Raw genomic sequence first — 18804 nt, forward strand, 5'->3', positions numbered from 1 at the left:
CGGAAACTAGCACTTCGTACGTAACAGCCAGTGGCTTTTCTTGTTTGAAAGTTTGAGTCAAGATCTGTGGGTATACATAGGTCCACAGAAGCAACCTCCACGCTTATCTCTTTACAGCAGAGAGAATACCTGTTAAATATACCTGTTAAACGACAACGACGTTCTTTACAGGTGATCATTGACAATTCTGTTTTTCAGAAGACTTTTAAAATTGTAAGGCGTATAACTGCAGATAGATTTAAACAGAATCTCATGAACATACCAATAAATGAAATTAGTAGATGTACAAATCAACATTAACAATTCGATCGCTTACAACAAGTAACAATAACCATTTTCAAGTAGGCTCGGTTTTGTCTGGTATTGTTCCGTGGTTTATATTCAATGTATTATTTATAATAATCTGTTCAAAGTCCTCCTCCTGTTATAAAAAGAGAATTCCACTTTTCAACGATCAGTGGCGTATTGCCTGTATTCACAAGCGATTTCTGTCTCCGTATACAGTTTGGGATCACGAAAAAGAGGTAATTCATAGAAGAATGTTTCACTCAGTTTACGAAGCGTACTTGGTTGATTTACGTGGTACGAGGATAGCGATGACCTTCAGGAATCACACTTCTAATCTGGAGAAAATATCAATTAGCCGGAAGTCTCTCCACAAGAAATTCAATCGCTGATTTTATAACATAACGTGATATTTGCCACTGAAAAAGGAAGGATAATTGGATAAAATGTTTCACCCTGAAGTTTATTTAACCGCAAAGTGATTCTAATCTATTGACTCCAACATTATCACAGATAGTTGCGCCACTCAGAGTGTCGGTACAGATACCAGATGCCTGGTTTCTGTGGACATGGAATAAATATTTGCACTGATGCATAGGTAGCATTGTTGTACTATTAACTACTCACTTCCAGCATTAAAATAAGCGGAAGCAAAAACTGAAGAATGCTGACACTATATCGTTTCTCTGAAGTCCCGGTAAGATGCATATTTATAATTCGCCAGGAAGTTTCAAATCAGCGCACACTTCGATGCAAATAATCTATTTTAACGAGCACAGCATACAGAGAGTATAATGAAAGTGAATTTTGTATGATCTCGCACTGGCAGTTTAAAACTGTGCACTAAACTTTGACTCGAAACCTTAAGCTTTGACTTTCGCGGACGAGTGATCTGAGCTATCCATGCCCACACAACCCATGACCTGCCCTCTCACAGCTTTACTTCTGCCAGTAGCTCTTTCTTACTATCTAAACTTCACAGAACTCCTCCTGCATGTCTTGCGGGCCTTGCACTGCCGGAAGAGAGGATATTGTGGAGGAACAGCTTAGCCACAGCCTTGGAGATTCTTTAAAGAATGAGTGGTTACTTTGCAGCAGAGTATGCGTTGAACTGGAACTGCCTGGCAAATTAAAACTGTGTGCCGCAACCGAAGTGCGTATCGAGAGTCGTACTTGGATACCTCAGTCTATAGAGCATTTTTTTTTTTTGCGTAGAACATTTTCCCGGGTTCAAGTCCCAGTCCAGCACACTTATTTAACCTACCAGGAAGTTTCAAATTAGCGCATACTCTGAAGCAGAGTTGAAATCCATTCTGGCTCTTGTACTTGGTAATCTTCAATTAAGTATGTTACTAGCCCACCACTAGATCAGCTGCGCTCAACGGAATTAGACACCTACGTACGACAGTGCAGCACCCCTTCTCCCACTGTCAATGGTGGTGATACGTCGTGGTGTAGTCTTCATGGGACACCGAAAGCGTTGGGGGACCATCCTGATCACGGTCGCTCAACCACTGCCCGTAGTTCACGAAGATAGGCCGGTACTGTAACAAAGATGCATGTCTAGCTCAGTAGCGACACAGATTTGCTCAACGGAGTAAGTTGGGGTGACACGTGGGACAAGCACCCTCTCGTCTGTGGCTATTCCGACACAGTTCGGAAGCGATGAAGTGGTAGGGCCTTTTTTTGCCTTGTTGATGGTACAGGTCACTTGCGAGTTGCTGTAAACGCACAAGTGGATTCACATAATCGGACGGGAGGTACCTATACTATTCCGTAGGAGATTGTTCTGGAACCTCACTTCACCCAGTGTAAACATCGTCTCCCACACAATACCTTCACTACGTGCCACATTAGTACTAGCAGAGTCTCTTGTTCTTTCGACATACTCGTACCCTCGCATTTGCTACTAACAAAGGCAGCAGTAACATATTCTCTCTCTCTCTCTCTCTCTCTCTCTCTCTCCCTCTCTCTCCCCTCCCTCCCCCTCTCCCCTGTCTCTTTCCCTCTCTATGTCCGTCTCTCGCCTGTTTCTCATTCTCTCATTCGCTCACTCAAGCACACTCACATTATCACAACAGTCACCTCTAATAGAATTCTCATGTGTTTACAGTAGATCTATAACTCCATTACACATGACTCCCACCGATGCAAAGTGTTTGCTTAATTTGCTTAATGGCTAGCGTAGGTCATGTCAAGACTCGTTTCGGCTTATATCTGGGCGGGAAGGCTGCATTTTCTTTTCTTTTTTTCTTTTTTAGTCATCAGTCTTTTGACTGCTTTGATGCTGCCCGCCACGAAATCCTCTCCTGTGGCACCTCTTCAGTTTTTGCCCTCAACACAGCTCCCTCTAGTACCAAGGAAGTTACTCCCTGGCGTCTTAACACATGTCCTATCATCCTTTCCCTCTCCTTGTCAGTGTTTTCCACATACTCATTTCCTCTCCGATTCCGCGCAGAACCTCCTCATTCCTTACCTTATCAGCCCACCTAATCGTCAACACTCGTCTGTAGCACCACATCTCAAATGCTTCGATTCTCTTCTGTTCCGGTTTTCCCACGGTCCATGTTTCACTTCCATACAATGCTGTGTTCCAAACGTACATTCTCAGAAATTTCTTTCTTAAATCGAAGCCTATTTATGATACTAGTAGACTCCTCTTGGGTAGGAATATCCTTTTTGCCAGTGCTAGTCTGGTCCGTCCGCTGCTGATTATTTGCCTGCGTAGGTAGCAGAATTCGTTAACTTCATCTACTTCGTGACCATCAGTACCGATGTTAAGTTTCTCGCTGCTATCATTTCTGCTACTTCTGATTACTTTAGTCTTTCTTCGATTTTCTGTCAATCCATATTCTGTATTCATTAGACTGTTCCCTCTATTCAGCAGATCCCGTAACTACTCTTCACTTTCACTCAGGATGGCCTACACGTCCAGTACGACCATGCCTAGTATAGCATGACGGAATGTAATGCAGTATTCACTGCCATCTGCTTCCGGTTGCTGGGAACGAGCGTGAGGCGCGATAATTGAATCGTTAATAATCTCTCCCGTGGCTCCCGTCAGCGCGGCTTAGCCCTGCCGATCACGCCTCATATCTGATCGTAGGATGGACTCGTGACCATTCGAGTCAGAACTGGTGAAGGCGCCTATTCTTCGGGCTATGGCGACGTACTGGAAGTGACCGTGCCTGTGCAACGAGTCAGCAGAGAGGTGAGTGAGTGCTGGTGTCGATGACATTTGCATGACGCCTGTGACGTTGAACTAGAGGGCAGCGTGGTCGTCATCGGCAGTGCTCACTCCGCTGCAGCTTTGTGCGTCAGACTACACCGTTCTGGCGGCACGCGCAGGTCCGGGTGCATGATTACTAGCAAGATCTTGCCCCGCACGACGTCTACTATGCCAGCAACGGACAGAGCTAGAATTGGATAATGCGCTGGAATCTTGATACAGCTGCGCCTTCTATAGATAGTGTAACACTTGTGATTCTTTGTTTTGTTTTTCTTTAGGACGCAAAAAACAACTGGGGTCATACGCGCCCGAGTCAAAACTATAGAACACGAAGACAGAGAGGAGTTAAAAACCGACTATACGTCAATCCCAATTGACGTAATAGAAGTCAGCTAAAAACAGGCACGGGGAAAAAGGGCTAAAAAAGACACTATGACGTGTACTACTGTCGGCAGCTCGAGAGTACTGCGATGTAGTCAGTTGCACTCTTTACGTATCGCTGGTTGTCTAGAACATTGGGGGCTGAGTGCGCCTTTTCTGTTAGGAGGCACAGTCTTACTGTTTGGTTCAGCAACTCCCAAGCGCTCTCCTTTAAGCGAAGCGAGGGCATTCTTTCTTTATGTTTAGCGTGGAACGGTCGTAGGCAGTCGAGTCACACAAAAACTTATGAACAGTTTGCAAATGTTAATGAAATATGAGTTAAGAGTTTTCCGTCGAATAGTAGAGCAACAATCAGAGATTAATCGGTTTATTCGTGATGTGTGTGTGTGTGTGTGTGTGTGTGTGTGTGTGTGTGTGTGTGTGTGTGTATGTATTTACACATGAAACCAGCGGACAAATCAGCATCGTCATTCTTAGGCAGTACCATCTGTTAGCAAGCTTTACTATTACCCGAACAGTTTTCAAGATTACCATTAGCTTTTATAACGTTTAAATTACGGAAGCAATACAGCAATGATAAAAGTAACGGCGAAAATGGAACTAAATTTAAGCTACTAACATGAGCATGGTTGGATCTAATGATTGTGAGGCAGTGTGTTACTTGTGAACTCAATAAGTGAAGTAAATTATAAGAATTACAAGTTTGTGTGGCCACCCTCCGCAGAAATCATATAAATACTTGTTTTGTGAATAAAACGGCCTTTTCCTGCTGCTGGTTACTTTATTTATCCCATACGTGTTTCGCCTTCTCCTGTTCTAAGGCATCATCAGTGGGATGATTTGCTGATCTGCGTTTCCTCACATCTGAATTGTTATATTTCATACCAACCATTTGACTTAAACTTTAGAACTGATGACTTTTAATATTCGTAACAGAAAGAGTCACATTTTTGTTTTAGATGACACGGTCGGGTTTCGTTCGAAGAATATTCTCTTTGCTAACCATCCTTTACCCATGTCCGTTCGAAGCAAAGAAAATCGTTTCATTTAAAAATCAGCAATAACAGTAACAACAGCAACAAACAGCGAAGTGAAGCTACATACTCATGTCCAGTTAGTCTTGGGCTTCCTCTCTCCTGTGTTTTGTGAACTTACATATATTATTTTGTGGTGTAGCTTTTTATTCTGTTTGATCTTCCATAGACGGTAATCACTGGAGAACAGAGAGGTTGTTGATGACAATTTGAGTAATATATTAACGCTGGACATGCTACAGCAAGAGGTAAACTTGGCAAAAAGTAGTATTCTACTATCAGGTTTGTGCAGCACCTAAAACAGGACACAGCGTTCTCAACTGGATGGTTTGATCTTTTATCAAATATCCATTAACATGAAGCGAAGTCATTTCCAAAAATCACCTCGCTATAGGTTGTAAAATTTTGAAAAAGTGTGCGAGGGAGGACACATTCATAGTTTTTCTGGTTAGACTAATGTCAGTCGGCTTTGAAGCCGTAGGCAGGGGGGAGAGAAGACTTAACACACTGTTTGGCTGAGTGTTGACGACACCGCGAACTTGGGCAGAGGTCAGTGGCACAAGTGCACCGAGTTGGGTCGTAAATCACAGGCTGGTTTCACGCGGCGCTCACTGGGCAATATTTCACGCTGCCCGTGGCACGAGCTAAGCGCTACCCAGCGGGGTTCGGCGCAGCGCGCAATGGGCAAGAGGCAGGTGAAGGCAGGCGCCGGTACAAAGGCACGGGGCCCGGCCTCTCCACAAATCAACTCCCTCGCCCGCCACTCTCTCCTCTTCTTCGTTTTCGACTCTTCACTGCCACTGCTCGCTTCGTCCGTTACAGCTGTCGGGAGGACTGCGTGAGGCGGCAACCACCGAGCAGACAGAAAACACACAGGGACACTATTTCAAATATCACTTGTACGCTGCCGACCTCTAGTTATAGCAAATTTGAAGTCTAACAGTTGTACATACTCATCCAGCATGTAAGTACTGACTTACGTGCCTTATCAGAGTGGTGCAGAACATAGGTTTGAAACTTAAACCATTGAAACAGACGTTATCTTACTCTCTCACAAGAGTTGTTACTCCTCAGATCAGGAAATCTCTTCCGCGCTTAGTTCTAAATGGCAAAGAAGTAACGTTCTCTCTCTCTCTGCAAAGAACTTGGGGATGCTTCTGGACCATCATGCAGATGCAGTCTGTAAGAAAGTGTCAGCATCAGTTCATTCAGTACAGAAAAATACAACAACAAAAAATAAGGATTTCCTCTGAAGCTCGAAAATAAACTCTTAGAATCACTAATACTGCCCACAATTGGCTATGGTGATCCTATTCTACAGGTTCTTACGTATGAGCTCACGCAGGCTGGAACTGGCATTGACTGCCTGTGTATGATACATGTGTGAAGTTAGTTACTTCTACCATACCGCTCCTGCCTATGATCAGTTATCATGGATATGCATTGTTAAGCATACAGACTGTCATTCTCTGTATTTGCTCTATCGTCTTCTCAGTCATCGCACTCTCTCTTAGCTACCTTCAGCCCTTACACTACAACCTGAACAACACAGCAGAAATAATCGTTCTCAACAAATTAAACTCCTCTCTACACCACTACATAACACAGACAGCCAAAAATGTTGGTGTCAAAAATTCTGTTCGGTGCAGCTAAAAGCTCACTCCATTGATATTCCTATCCTTACGTTGACACCAATGAAATTTGCTCCTAGAAGCACACATGGCCCAGAAAATGGTGTTGCAGTGGACAGTATGGGTCGCCGATTTGGATGACGCGCTAGTTTCACAGCATGTGTGCACCACCTGGCAGGAATCGCAGTTTCCTGCAGATTTTTCTGACACCGCCCTTCCATTCTCATAGATTCAGTGAATGGCCCAAAGGCAAGCCGTCGCCGGTGCACAGTTTCCTTAGATCAGGCTTACCCGTTTGCGTTCTCCAGTCCGTTCATCCATTCCACAAGTGAAGCTCAGCTTGTGTTCTCTCGAGTTTTTATCCTGTGCTTGAAAATAAAGTTGAACCCAGCTGAGTGCTGGACTGGGACTCGAACTTGGAATCTTGCTATACGAGGGAAATTCTGTTACCGACTCTCTGCTATTCGGACATGACACGTCCCCACAGCTTCAGTTCTGCCGTGAGCGCGGTTCGCGAGTCGTTCCTAGGCGATGGAAATAGTATGTGTTGTATTTCTTGTCTTAATTCCACGTGTATAAATTTCACGATTTGTTTCTGTGCGGGATCACAGGTTATTACTTTAGAAGTATAATATTGATCAATTGTTCAGCTACGTTCTTGACAGACTGGAAGTGTGTACCGGAACGATACGAAAATACGAAACATCACTTTCCGCAGGCAACGCTCTTAAATGAAGCATAACTTGTCTGCATAAGTCCTTAGCACATCGTACTTCAGTATTAAGTCCATATTGCGATTGTTAAGAGTGCAGCATCTGCAGTGCATTCGTCCGAAACTTTGAGACATTTGTCACGCAATTAATTGAACACTAATAACACCATCAAGCTCACAACCTTGGCAACACGGTAACGTGCACAATATTACGCCAAAACGTGCCTCACCACTATCAGTGTTTCACTAAACGCTACGACTGCGAGATCACGTGTGCAGACTGCGGATCTCCAAGGGACATGCTGCTCCTTTCAATTGTTGCCTTAAGTTTGAGAAGTTAGGCTTACTACCTTTTTTTAGGGTCTCGTATCTCAAGCGATGAAAGCGGAAACCTTTAGGATCACTTCGTTGTCCGTCTGTTAAGACTCTTTTTTCAAAAGAACACATAGGGGTATCAGGTTTAAATTCACATCAAATACTAAGTTGTACGGTCCCATGACAATGTAAAAAATTTAAGCTTCTAAATCAATGCAATCAAAAGATATGGCCGTTTATGCTACATATTTTATTACTCGTGAGCTCACTCATCAAAACCTGTAGATGGACTATCTGTAGGCTTCTACATAAACAAGTTTGTGCGGGACCCTCAGACCACGAGTCTTACTAGCACTTGTCCGGTTTTTTTTCTTTCTTACTAGCGGTACTTTCTTTTCTGTATCCTCTCATTAGAGTGTTTTGTCGGTTTCGCCTGTTGAGTCACGAACTGTGTCGGATTTGTTGTTGACTGTTGACAGCCGGTGCGGTCAGCGTATGAATGCGCACCTTTACCTGCATGAATGTTACTGGTCAGGCTGCAAGACAATGCACGGGATCAGACCATAACGTAAGCAACTGAAAAGTATCGTATCATAGAAGTTCCGGTCCTAATCGAGACTCATGACTCCTCCCACCCCTTTCTTGGATCCGCTCCTGCTCCCTCCACTGCAGGGTGAAAACTATTGTTTACAAGATTCCATCTGTAGCAACACAAGACGATATCTCTGATGCAGTCGGAACTTGTTATGATGATATAAGGATAAAAATAGTGGAACACCTGTTTCGGCTTACGTACTAACATGGAGAAGAAATAAAAATGTTGAGGTTCGCCGATGACATTGTGATTCTGTCAGGGACAGCAAAGGACTTGGAAGAGCAGTTGAACGGAATGGACAGTGTCTTGAAAGGAGAATATAAGATGAACATCAACAAAAGCAAAACGGGGTTAATGGAATGTAGTCGAATTAAGTCGGGTGATGCTGAGGGAATTAGATTAGGAAATGAGACAATTAAAGTAGTAAAAGAGTTTTGCTATTTGGGAAGCAAAATAACTGATGATGGTCGAAGTAGAGAGGATATAAAATGTAGACTGGCAATGGCAAGGAAAGCGTTTCTGAAGAAGAGAAATTTGTTAACATCGAGTATAGATTTAAGTGTGAGGATGTCATTTCTGAAAGTATTTGTATGGAGTGTAGCCACGTATGGAAGTGAAACATGGACGATAAATAGTTTGCACAAGAAGAGAATAGAAGCATTCGAAATGTGATGCTACATAAGAATGCTGAAGATTAGATGGGTAGAGCACATAACTAATGAGGAGGTATTGAATAGAATTGGGGAGAAGAGGAGTTTGTGGCACAACTTGACAAGAAGAAGGGACCGGTGGGTACGACATGTTCTGAGGCATGAGGGGATCACAAATTTAGCATTGGTGGGCAGCGTGGAGGGTAAAAATCGTAGAGGGAGACCAAGAGATGAATACACTAAGCAGATTCAGAAGGATATAGGTTGCAGTAAGTACTGGGAGATGAAGAAGCTTGCACAGGATAGAGTAGCATGGAGAGCTGTATCCAACCAGTCTCAGGACTGAAGACAACAACAACAACAACAACTAACATTGAATAGTTCTCGATGTTCAAAATGGTTCAAATGGCTCTGAGCACTATTGGACTTAACTTCTAAAGTCATCAGTCGCCTAGAACTTAGAACTACTTAAACCTAACTAACCTAAGGACATCACACACATCCATGCCTAAGGCAGGATTCGAACCTGCGACCGTAGCGGTCGCGTGATTCCAGACTGTAGCGCCTAGAACCGCTCGGCCACTCCGGCCGGCGTTTGCGAGGAAATGACGGTGAAACTTCCAACGCGCATCGTAGAACCAAATGAGTTGCTAGTGCAGTGGCTAAGAGTACAGTTTCGAAATTTCGCACCCGTGTTCAGAACCAAGCTTATGTTTGCTTTTTCTTTTGGTGTCGCGAATGTGTGTGATATTAATATTTTTCATGACATATAATGGAGTCAATGACGAAAGAAATAGTGATTTTAAATCTTGCTATAAGTAGATTTTATCATAATATTTGCCACTGATTAACACTTTCCAGAAAACTACTGCCAACAGTTTTCGTCTGTCTCCAAGAAGTTAATGATAAATTTGGCCCTCGAGTCCATCAAGACGTAAAGCAGTTAACGGAACGAGATCACATTGCCCAAGCAACAGCTAAAAAATCTAGGAAGTTCTCGAGAGAAACCTATCACCGGTTTCTGAACGACGTTTTGCCAACTTACGTAAATATGGAGCCGTTACTGTACATTATTGACTCTTGGGGTGGGCAAAACGATACCTGCTTATACGATGGGCTGTTTGTCGATAAAATATCGACAGGATCATTAAACGCAATTCTGTCAAAGTTTACTTCATTAGGTAAACTGTGCGACGTTAACTTTTACTGAACATGTGACACGAAACTTAGAAACTTCGCTGTTAGCCATTGCGCTAGCAACTCGTTTGGTCTTAGATACGCGAGTCGACTGATGAAGTCGCGTTGGGAGTAGAACCGTTATTTTCTCGAAAGCTATTGAGTGTTGGTCCGTAACGCAAGACAGGTGTTCCTTTACTTTCAGTCTTCTTTCACCATACCAAATTTCAGTTGTATCAGAGCGCGTTCTATGGAAGGTTTCCCTTATCAGCCTTAATATTGTTCAGTATTTATTTAGATGACCAGTCCATCGTTTTATTTTTGCGATCTCTTATATGAAAGGTGTGGAAGAATCAACACAGTGCAATATTCAACGATTTTCAATCGTGACACATAAATCTGCAGTTACAAGTTCAAGCTCTCCTGTTTTTCTCCGTTACCCTTCTGCTGCGAATTCAATTATTCTAGCGTATCTATGTACATTAAAAGGGATGTCTTTGAAGTGCCTTCTGATATACACTACGTCGTTATGGGTGGCTTCCGTGGTGCGTTACTGTCCTCTTTGAGGTGGTGTGTCGAGTTGTGTAAGAGTATAAATGAAGCAAATGCCGATTAAAAGCCACTCAGTTGCACTAACGTTTCCTGTCATTTTGAATTGGTTACATTTCCTCCTGGATGCAACCTGCTAATTGACCTCTTGGCATGTTTTGGCAGTGACAGTTATGCAGAATTCAGTGCCTGGCATTCCACAAAGTAGTTAACGCTTAAGGCGGAACGAAGGAACCACGAACTACGGCGCCATGGTGCCCTAGCGATTCAGCTGTTTGTATCTCGAATATTTGTTCGCACAGGAGACTACACTGCTAACAATTGGACTGCGATTACTCGACATCATCGATTTCGACCAAATTTATAATACAGTATATGCAGGAATTGGCCAGAAATGAAAGTGACAGGCGTGAGAGCTCCAGATGGCCAATTATCTTTAAAAAAAGAAAAAAAAAAACAGGACATTTGACGTGGGTTGGGCGAGCCCTGAGTCGTATGTTTTGGCATAGTTCGCAGGTAGCGGTTGGTGCAGCGGAAGAAGTAAAATGGTAATCCGAGGGTCGTGATGTCGAATCCCTACTCCGAAATATTTTTTTTATTTTCTGTTTTTACGCTATATACACTGCAAATGAACTGAAATAATGCTCACCACATTGTATTTATTAATATTTTCATGAAACGCATGAAAAGGAAAGATAAAGGAAAATTTGATATTTTACATACAACTATATGCTTTAAACTTTCTGTAGCAAAACAAACTTGGTTTACATTCATCAAAGGTTCTCTCACATCGCACAGTTTGCCAACAAACAAAGCGTAACCCAGCATTTCACCAAATGTTTGCGAGGGTAGTTGGTAATGCGCAATGAAATGTATTTTAATGCAGTGTTCTCGGGGCACGATTTCGTTTTCTTTCTCGATGGGCGATTTTTTCTCCATTGTGAACTTATTGTTTACGTATAGTTGCCGAGGGCTGCTAGAAGCTCAAAATGAAGCTAATGGAATGCGAAGTCTTTTACGCCTTACTTACAATCCTTTGTTTGAACGTTATTTGCAGAGTCCTTGTAGACGCCTTAAGAACAATCTTTGTTATAAATTTGTTTGAAATCCGAAATTTTCCTTCGCTTTCATGCCTTTTATGAAAATTTTAATAAATGCAATATACTGAGCATTATTTCGGGTTATTTGCAATCCAAATAACACAAAAATTGAGACTGAAACAATAAAAAAGTCTCTACGTAGAGACTCGACCCCTCAAACCTCTGATTGCCGTTGTTGCTGTTTCCGTTGTGCCAAACGCTACTTGAAACTAATGCTATCATAAACGGCTCATCCTCATCCGAAAGCCTATTTTTTTCTAGCGCTTGGCCACCTGGAGTTCTCACTTCTGTCACTTTTATTTCTGACCAAGTACTGCGTATATCACAAATTTGGATGAAATCGCTGATGGCGAAGAGGCGCTTCCCCTTGTAGGTTCTCCTGGCAACCTCAAGCGACTGTGTTTCTCAGGCCGTCTTAATTCGCGGATCTGTTAGGTTAGGTTAGGTTAGGTTAGTGTTGTTTAACGTCCCGTCGACAGCGAAGTCATTAGAGACGGAGCGCAAGCTCGAGTTAGGGAAGGATGGGGTAGGAAATCGGCCGTGCCCTTTCAAAGGAACCATCCCGGAATTCGCCTGAAACGATTTAGGGAAATCACGGAAAACCTAAATCAGGATGGCTGGAGACGGGATTGAACCGTCGTCCTCCCGAATGCGAGTCCAGTGTGCTAACCACTGCACCACCTCGCTCGGGCTGCGGATCTGTCCCCAGGCCCTTACCACGTCCACTTTCTATCTCCAGCATGCATGTAACGATTCGTAGCAATCTCTCGCCATGTGGTAATCCCCATGTGACTGCGTTCCAAACATCGAAGTCGACATCAGAACACGCAATACAGGTGCCACAATACTGTCAACAGGCCTTCCAATCATCGTCTGCCTGCAGTTAAGAACAAAACAACTGGCGGACGAAGAACTGTGCTTAATAACAAATGCGAAATATAAACGTGTTTCATGACAGTCATATAATATTTCTCAATGAACCGTCTCTTCTCATGTACAGGTTTTACAATGAAACTTTTTACTTTTGGTATTTTTGTCTGATACAGAATTAATTTTATACTTATAACGTTCGTTTTATTATCTACATACTTCAATAAGACTACACATTTCAGATCTTTTTTGAGTCTTTTTTTGCCGGCCGGAGTGGCCGAGCGGTTAAAGGCGCTACAGTTTGGAACCGCACGACCATTACGGTCGCAGGTTCGAATCCTGCCTCGGGCATGGATGTGTGTGATGTCCTTAGGTTAGTTAGGTTAAAGTAGTTCTAAGTTCTAGGGGACTTAAGACCACAGCAGTTGAGTCCCATAGTGCTCAGAGCCATTTGAACCATTTTTTTGAGTCTTTTTTACCAGTTTCGTCATTGTTTCCTTTTTACTTCGATGCAATGTTGTGTTGTAAATAGACAGTTTCGAGGACGACTTTCTCTGTACAACGCCGATTTCTTCTCCTACAACTGCCTGCTTGTTATAACTTAATTGTTTTATCTCACAAGTCTTGTTTACTCGACTGCAGAACATGGAAATCTTGTATGCTCGGTGCTCTGCAGTTTGCAGGTATTCATTAGAAGTCATCTAGCTTCACGCCATGAACTGTACCTGCGAGTGAAACAGGAAGGGAACCGAATAGTAGTGGTACGGGGTACCCTCCGCCAGGCACCGTACTGTGTGGCTTGCGGATATGCATATAAATGTGGAACACGCAGGAGGATTCGATGTTGTTCCTGCCTGAGAAACATAATTAATTTTCTCTTTGATACCATCTCATGCTTAGAAATTTGTCCATTAAATTTCATAGCTCTTATTGTAATTTTTATTTGCAGTCAGAATATCAATACCGTGTGGTGTTAGAAAACTAATGGCCATAGTTGAACACTCAGATTGCCATAGCAAATTTGCCACAAGCACTGTGGCTCCTTTAGATCAGAAATACACCATTTCATATAAATTCAGAGTAGTCGGACAAAATTATTATGGAATAAATGAAATCTCATGGCCGAGCGGTTCTAGGCGCATCAGTCGGGAACCGCGCGACTTCTACGGTCACAGGTTCGAATCCTGCCTTGGGCATGGATGTGTGCGATTTCCTTAGGATAGTTAGGCTTAAATACACTCCTGGAAATTGAAATAAGAACACCGTGAATTCATTGTCCCAGGGAGGGGAAACTTTATTGACACATTCCTGGGGTCAGATACATCACATGATCACACTGACAGAACCACAGGCACATAGACACAGGCAACAGAGCATGCACAATGTTGGCACTAGTACAGTGTATATCCACCTTTCGCAGCAATGCAGGCTGCTATTCTCCCATGGAGACGATCGTAGAGATGCTGGATGTAGTCCTGTGGAACGGCTTGCCATGCCATTTCCACCTGGCGCCTCAATTGGACCAGCGTTCGTGCTGGACGTGCAGACTGCGTGAGACGATGCTTCATCCAGTCCCAAACATGCTCAATGGGGGACAGATCCGGAGATCTTGCTGGTCATGGTAGTTGACTTACACCTTCTAGAGCACGTTGGGTGGCACGGGATACATGCGGACGTGCATTGTCCTGTTGGAACAGCAAGTTCCCTTGCCGGTCTAGGAATGGTAGAACGATGGGTTCGATGACGGTTTGGATGTACCGTGCACTATTCAGTGTCCCCTCGACGATCACCAGTGGTGTACGGCCAGTGTAGGAGATCGCTCCCCACACCATGATGCCGGGTGTTGGCCCTGTGTGCCTCGGTCGTATGCAGTCCTGATTGTGGCCCTCACCTGCAAGGCGCCAAACACGCATACGACCATCATTGGCACCAAGGCAGAAGCGACTCTCATCGCTGAAGACGACAAGTCTCCATTCGTCCCTCCATTCACGCCTGTCGCGACACCACTGGAGGCGGGCTGCACGATGTTGGGGCGTGAGCGGAAGACGGCCTAACGGTGTGCAGGACCGTAGCCCAGCTTCATGGAGAAGGTTGCGAATGGTCCTCGCCGATACCCCAGGAGCAACAGTGTCCCTAATTTGCTGGGAAGTGGCGGTGCGGTCCCCTACGGCACTGCGTAGGATCCTACGGTCTTGGCGTGCATCCGTGCGTCGCTGCGGTCCGGTCCCAGGTCGACGGGCACGTGCACCTTCCGCCGACCACTGGCGACAACATCGATGTACTGTGGAGACCTCACGCCCCACGTGTTGAGCAATTCGGCGGTACGTCCACCCGGCCTCCCGCATGCCCACTATACGCCCTCGCTCAAAGTCCGTCAACTGCACATACGGTTCACGTCCACGCTGTCGCGGCATGCTATCAGTGTTAAAGACTGCGATGGAGCTCCGTATGCCACGGCAAACTGGCTGACACTGACGGCGGCGGTGCACAAATGCTGCGCAGCTAGCGCCATTCGACGGCCAACACCGCGGTTCCTGGTGTGTCCGCTGTGCCGTGCGTGTGATCATTGCTTGTGCAGCCCTCTCGCAGTGTCCGGAGCAAGTATGGTGGGTCTGACACACCGGTGTCAATGTGTTCTTTTTTCCATTTCCAGGAGTGTAGTTCTAAGTTCTAGGGGACTGATGATCTCAAATGTTAAGTCACATAGTGCTCAGAGCCATTTGAACCATTTTGAAACCTTATGCGTCGACCAGACACAGCTGGCTTCAAGGGTATCAGCAGGGTTTGTCGAGAAAGGTATGTTTCTAGTGTGTGTGTGTGTGTGTGTGTGTGTGTGTGTGTGTGTGTGTGTGTGTGTGTGTGTTTACGAGCGTGTCCGTATGCGAATATGGTCGCTCTGTTTTGATGCATGTTCTTCTTATGTAGCTGCTTGCATGTCAAGTAAACCAAAAACGGTTTACGTGCGCTGTATCTCGTTGGCAATTCGACAGACGATCAATCTTTAAAGTGTCGACCCTAGCTTGGTTAGTTCAACAGACCGACCGCGGAGACAAATTCAGATCAATTATGATAAGCGTTCTCTCCCTACTCACCACACGATTTACTTTACTGCAGATTTTTCTCTGTTTCTGTATCACCAATAGTTTCTGTTTCTTGCATATCCCAAATAACTCTCTGCTGCTTTTCCTCTTCTGTGACAATCGATTGTGGAACTCTTAACATTGTCGTCCTCAGCCCACGAGGCTTCCTTTTTCGTGTCTGGAATAACCTGAGTAAATGTGCCTCCATCTGTAATGACATATTTATGGTTTTAACTCACTTCTTTTAATTTCGAATACATCTCTCTTCAGTTCCCCAGTGTGTTCCAACCGGTTTCTTAGTGTCATTGTAATAAACCCACGTTACATGACTTGATCAAATTTCTATCTCGACATCACAAATAAGTGCCATAAACTACTGCAGTCTAATGTTCCATGTTACCATTCAGCGAAAAATTACTGGGTGTCCCTAAAATGAAGGCTGAACGAGAACACCACTAAGTTACATATGCATTCACTTGTTCTTAAAAAACGAGAGTAACACCTAAATTGTAGGACATATCAGATAGAGAGCTTTAGCTTTTATAAGACCAAAGTCAAGAGTTTGTCACACATTGTCCTAAGGCTGCATGATGTCAACGATATCAGTTTCAAGATACTTCTACGAAAATAAATCCTTCTAAGAACATAACTAGTTTCAAATTACTGTGTGCTATGTTACTCTGGGAAGGCCTGACTGAGCGATAAATACACAACTTATTCATACAGAAAACACCGTTTTATTTTCATTTTATGTGGACTGAATGGCACCTTTGGATTCACGGAAGAGTCCCCTCTTTTAGTAAAAAGCAGTGTACGAAATAGAAGCAGTAGCACTGATTCTTTGTCGATTTCACGAGCGGAGCGAATGGCTCTCACCATATGGGAAAAAAGCCAGCGGGGACCACTTGTGGTTGGCCGCAGTGAGCGCTCTAATTTTACCGTTAGGGGCTTGGAGTAGCTTTCGACTGAAAGAGAAACCGTACGTCGCTATGAAAGAGTAGCTGCTCGAATTGTTTCCGGCTGAGGTAATGCAACAAAACGAACTACTCCTTCTTACTGCCACGCACACAAAAGAATCGCTGCCTGTTTTTTAGTTCTGAGTGTTCAGAGCTATTAAAAAAGCGAAGCCCTTTGAACTGCGTCTCAGGATGCGAAGTACTTTTATAGCAAAACGTGGCACCCACTGAGATGGGTTACAAGACGCGAACAGCGTAGTCAGCAAGTGCACTGGATTGCACGAGTCGTACAAAACGGCGGAAGAGAAGTACATTCTTAGGTTTTCACACGGCAACAGAATTTGCCGAGTCGACTTCACTTTCACGGTAATATATTTAAAACACTTGAGTCCCAGCGCCGAATCGCCTAGCCTGAACACTACGTCATCAAAAGCGTGCATCTGAAACGAATGAAAAAAAGTGATTTCAGATTAATGCCTCATTTTATCATTCAGTTGATTCAGACCCTCAGTATATAAAGCAGTACGTGCAGAAGTGTGTAAAACTCATCAAAATGGCTCTAAGCACTGTGGGACTTAACATCTGAGGTCATCAGTCCCCTAGACGTAGAACTACTTAAACCTAACCTAAGGACATCACACACACACACACACACACATCCAAGCCCGAGGCAGGCTTCGAACCTGCGACCGTAGCAGCAGCACGGTTCCGGATTGAAGCGCCTAGAACCGCTCGGCCACACCGGTTCATCATCATCATCAAAAAAAATCTGCAATTTATAAAGGATGCTCGGAAATTTCCGCAACAGACTTCTAGGACCTGTGGAGTGGAGTGAGTACATAATATTTCGAATTGGAACTCATGTCCGGAAAGGTATCGTTTTTGTTCTGCGACGATTTCAATTCAGATGTTTAACTTATCTTCTTCTGCGAAAGGAAACAGAAAAGTCTCAGAGTTGCTTGTCCTGGTACGCAGTAGGGTAGACAGGATGACGCTTATTACGTCAGACGGTCACCTGAAGTCACTTAACGTTTGCTTTGCAGTGAGACTCGTGTAGAGACAGAGGAGAATCTGCTGGTAGGAGTTGTTGGCGCTGCCCTAGTAATTGAAGGGAAACCAGGAGGAATGGAGAGTGTGTATCAGAAAATGCTTCGTAGATACAATGTCTGTAACGATGTTGGTAGTCGCCACATCGAGCCGCCGTTGTAACGCATCAGTACTGTTTTGTAGGCACAGTGTGCTGGATTCTTTTTTGTTTTGGAGTAATGAAACACGTAATGTTTAAGTTTTAATACAAACAAATGTGCTTGAGTGATAAATGGATGTTTTGCTATGTATCCTTTCGAACTGCTACCTAAAAGTTGTGCTGCGTCGCGCCTAATTCAGTTCCTCAAGTAGAAGTGGATGTGTTAAACATCTGAATTAAAACTGTCGTAGAACGGAAACAGCACTTTCCGGACGTAGGTTGATATTTAAAATATTGTGTACACACTCCCCTAACACAAGTCCTAGAAGTCTGCAGTGCTAATTTCTAAACACCCTGTATAATATATTAAATTTTCAAGGTGTGTAAAGGTGTCCGACAAGGGGACGGTCATACCATTCTTCTATAAAACTTAAAGTACAACCACACGGGCATTGGAATATTGTATATTTTTATATGTATGGTACATAAAGTTTAGAATTCAAATATCATTCTTTCAAAACAGACACAAGTTTCAAAAATTTTAAAGAAGATGGGCTTTGAAGTTTTCCGAGAGTCCTTAATTGACTAAAGGACGGACGATTTTTCAACGGGTTACGTGGTTGTGCGGTGGAATACTCGCTTGTCCTGTGGTTGGCCTGGATTCGATTCTTGGCGAATGCAAATTCTTAAACAAAGGAGAACGTGAATGAGGTTTGCTTTCCAATAGATACATTGAAAAAAAAAATGCACGATTTTTCCCGGTGTGCTCGATGCCGTGAAAATCATTGTTTTCCACGTTTTTACGGTGCTTAATACTGTGACTCGTGAGAGTTGATTTTGCGGTATGAAATGATGGACACAATCCAAATAATGACTGAGTTTTTATTTTTGCCCAGGTATTCATATGAGTTGACTAGTTCATTTTACGCACTACTCACTGATGTTGTAGTCGTAGGATACTATGTCTTTCATTTTTTGATGCGCGTAATTTTATATATTTGTAGATATAAAGCAAGTTGCCAATCTTAGCAACACTTTGAAACCTTACGAAGATC

The 18804-nt window shown here is 43.7% G+C and overlaps 1 protein-coding gene and 1 non-coding gene across 2 annotated transcripts in view; one reads left to right on the top strand and one right to left on the bottom strand.

The window, feature by feature from the left end:
- LOC124799851 (serine proteinase stubble) overlaps positions 1 to 18804 on the top strand; it is a 711707-nt gene that overhangs the window by 393998 nt on the left and 298905 nt on the right. The window lies entirely within an intron of this gene.
- Positions 12272 to 12344, bottom strand: Trnaa-cgc. Its single transcript has one exon. It is a non-coding gene; the product is annotated as a tRNA-Ala (tRNA).

This window comes from Schistocerca piceifrons, chromosome 1 (assembly GCF_021461385.2).
Source record: "Schistocerca piceifrons isolate TAMUIC-IGC-003096 chromosome 1, iqSchPice1.1, whole genome shotgun sequence".
In the NCBI taxonomy this organism is placed as follows: Eukaryota; Metazoa; Arthropoda; class Insecta; order Orthoptera; family Acrididae; genus Schistocerca; species Schistocerca piceifrons.